The sequence below is a fragment of the Asparagus officinalis genome, chromosome 5 (genome assembly GCF_001876935.1).
Source record: "Asparagus officinalis chromosome 5, Aspof.V1, whole genome shotgun sequence".
NCBI classification, from domain to species: Eukaryota; Viridiplantae; Streptophyta; class Magnoliopsida; order Asparagales; family Asparagaceae; genus Asparagus; species Asparagus officinalis.
Window position 1 is genome coordinate 38841167 of NC_033798.1, and position 4116 is coordinate 38845282.

The following is a 4116-nucleotide window of genomic DNA, read 5'->3' on the forward strand; positions in this document are numbered from 1 at the left end:
GGTGAGCATGGTTTCGAGATACATGCACGATCCAGAAGTGGGTCATTGGGACACTGTGAGATGGATTTTGAGGTACATTCGAGGTACGCTCAATGTTAGTTTGGTTTATGAGCGGGACACTATATGCGGGCAGTTATGCATTGGCTATGTTGATTCGGATTATGCCGGGGATTTGGATAAGCGCCGGTCTACGACAGGGTATGTGTTCACTTTGACCCGTACGCCGGTGTGTTGAAGATGCACCTTACAGTCAACAGTGGCTTTGTCTACGACGGAGGCAGAGTATATGGTAGTTACAGAGGCTGTGAAAGAGGCTATTTGGCTTCGAGGACTTTTGGAGGAACTTGGTATATCGCAGCAGTCTGTCACTATTAATTGTGATAGCATGAGTGCTATCTATTTGGCGAAGAATCAGGTTTTTCATGCGCGGACGAAGCACATTAACGTTTGTTATCACTTCGTTCGAGATGTTCTTGAAGATGGCAATGTGGAGATTGTGAAAGTCCACACGAAGGATAATCCGGCGGATATGCTCACAAAGGTGGTTCCAAGCAACAAGTTTGATCATTGTAGAAGCTTGTTGCACATTCGTGATTGTTGAGGCCATTGGCAGCCATTTGGGTGAACTACGTGAGGCTTGATTCCTTGGGCAAGAGGATACGTAGGCAGTCTTTACGATGCAGCCGGTTTGGATTAGTTGATTTTGATGGGGGTGAGATTGTTTGGACTCTCGTTCTAGTTCTCGACTTGTTGTGGATTAAGTTCGTACTGGACACAACAAGTGGGACATTTGGTTGCTTTGGTGTCGGCTCAGTTTTGGAAAAACTTTACCAAGGTGGAGAATTGTGAACGAAGTGCGGGCCACTCACGTGCCCACGTTCGCGTATCTATTCCCAACTCGTTTGCGGATGCGGATGGATGGGGCCCAATTAATTTCCCAACTCAACTATTTATATACCTCTACTTTCGGTTTCTAGGGCTGTGCGAAGGCAGGAGAAATTGTGGGTGGCGTATAGGGGATTGTAGGAGAGAAAAAAAGAGGTTGTTGTCCTTTTGAGAAGAAACGCAGAGGAATCGCCGCCTTTTGAGAGGGATTTTGTGCATCCTTTTGTAGAGAGATATTGTGAGGGATCTGAGAGTTTGTTTGAGGGTTTAGGTTGTGAGTAATTGTAAACCCTAGTTGTAATCTCTCTCTCTAATAGTAGATCTCCCCCCTCATTGCCCCGTGGACGTAGGCAATTTGCCGAACCACGTAAAATTGGTTGTATCGCTATTTGTGTGATTTGTAATAGCTTTTAGGTTCCCTCGGCAGGTCAGTCCTAGAACTGATGAGAGGAACAGCTGATATCTCACTTGGTTGAGATATTTTGCTTAAGGTTCTTGTTTCCTTTGTGAAACAAGATTTCCCATTGCGACCTGACTCTCTTGTTGTGCTATCGAAGTGCTGCCGAAATTTCCGCTGCGCGCAACACAGTTCTCCTGGACTTTTGGACCGTGTTCTTCGTGATTCCAGCTTCGGCTTCAATTTTGGGTCTACGCTTTAGACTAACATAACATAATAGGAGAAAAACCTTCCAAGGTTATTCAGTACTTGGAGAGCTAAAAGACGAAAATATTACATGGTATGAGTTGAGTGTGTTTGATGATTGCACTCTTTTCAAGCTCATACAAGCTTTGGATTATTTGGGGAAAGCTTTGGATTATTTGGGGATATAGATGTTGTCGAATTTGGCAGATGAGTTCCTTTCAAGCGAGTTTCTAGACAGATGATTCTGATTTCAACAAGCGAGTTGCTAGACAGATGGTTCTGATGGAACCGACAATGAAGAGGTTGACCGAGGTATCTTAGTCGGTATTGATGCTATGTGTTTAGTCTGAATTAGTGATCATCCATCAGAATCCTAAGGTTTCTACAACTACAACTGTAACTGCAAATTGATTAGTATACTTATTGACAATAAAGTCTTTATCCTAATTTTTTTGTATGGACGAAATGAATGCTATTTTATTAGTTTGATGCTAAACCAGAAATGATCATAATAAAATCTTGTTATCCAAACACACCCTTAAACTTGCATATCAAGATGTATCTTAAGCGTGCATAGCAAGATTCATAGGTTTCTTTGCCACCACACTTCAAATAACATTATTAATTTTTCCATAATATCTGACTTTTGAATCATGTTCCAATATTCTTCTCTGCTCTTCCTCCATCAAATGTTCAAGTTAACCAATATTCATGCCCCCAATTATTACATAATTAGCATGCCCCTCTAACTAACTAGTATTTTTCATTTGACTAGATTCTTACATACACCTACTTGTAGATACCCTCTATATTTAATGCACCTAATCATCTTCTCCAAGAAAGAGTTGAATCATTCAAGTCTTCTGTAAGGTCTATATATACCCCCATAAATCATGTTGCTCTACAGACTAAATTTGCCTTACTTCAATTTGAATGGCCAAATCAAGCTTAATATACATCATTTCCCTAGCAATAGCTACTTCTTCTCTTCAACTCATGAACATTTCTATGGAAATACCGAGTAAGGAGATTGATCAGCGCACCAAGATTCATTGTTTACGTTCAGATGATATTTTCAGCTGCAACGAAGACATTATCAATATCGAAACTAGCACATTGGTTAAGTTTCTCACTGCTCCTATACTACGTTTGAGGGTGGATGGCTTAGAATTCCTGAGCGGGGGAGATTTGTTGAAGTTCGAATCAATTTATGTGCAGAAGGAGAATGAGATGCCTCAGGAAAGAGTTGAATGGTATAGGATAAATTTGAAAAGTAGAGAATTCAGCTATTTCCTTCTCTGAGTTAAACGAGAATGGAAAACACTTGTATAAAAGAATTCAAGACATCAGATTAATCAAAGGATTGAAGAGACCGTACAGAAAGAAAGACTAGCGGCTTCATACGCACGAGAGGTAGAATAAGAAAGACTATGTCATCAAACTCGCTACTATATTTGTCACATCAGTCGAGAAATGAACTAATATTATTTGAACGTGATATGTTGTAATCTCTTTGACATCTTTGTGTATTATGGAGAAAATTAATAACAGTTAAAGAACATAATTTGGTACAAGTTACCTCTTTCCAATTAACTTCGTTAAAATTCTTTATGCATATATATATTTTTTGATTTAACACTCGTATGCATATACAAAGTTTACTTTATAATCTAGGGTTTTTTCCCTCGATATTGGTTTCTCAAATCTTAAAATTTCTATTAAGGCTCTGTTTGGCAAAACTAGCTGAAAGCTGCGAGATTATAGCTGAAAACTGTTAAGCTAGCTGAAAGCTGTAAAATTATAGCTGAAAGTTGTTAGCTGTGTAGCTAGCTGATTGACTAGCGCTGTTTGGCAAAAGTAGCTGTACAACTAGCTTAAATTTGTTAAATGACTAAAAAATACATGCAATATTATTGATATAAAATTAGAATTATTAGGGGCAAAAACGAAAGAAAAAAATTGGCAGCTCCTTCCCAAAGACAAACGCTACTTGAGGTAGCTTTCCAAAAGCTACTTGCAAAAGACACAATCTCCAAAATAATCTCCTCCTATTTTTAGTCACCAAACAGCTCTACTAGTTTATTGACCAAGTCAATAAGACACAAACTCTTAGATAAGACACTTTTTTTGGTTGCCAAACAGTGCCTAAGTCCATCGATTCTTATAGGTTGTTTCAGAGTAATTCCTGAAGTCAAGAATGGCAATAGCAAAATATAAAACTTGATGGACTTAATAGCAATCAGTGATTTTAGGAACTAATTTCAGAATATTAAAGATTCAAGCGAGTAGTATAAAAACGAACTAACTATATAATTTATGATTGAGATCCAAATTTCAAAACCGACTATTCTCAACAAACCGAAAAGAGGAAAATCAGAATTTTACAAGGAGCTGGTATATAAAATAAAGGCTGAATTGGTTACTGTGCCAATTGTAAATGGGCCGCAATGATCTGAGCCCAACCCATTTCTAGCGATGATAGGCAACAATAAATATATTCAGGGTGTTTTATGAAAAAACGTTAGAGGACGGCGACTATATGATCAAAATTAGGGGTTTGAGCACCTCCTTTCAAAACGTCTCCTCCA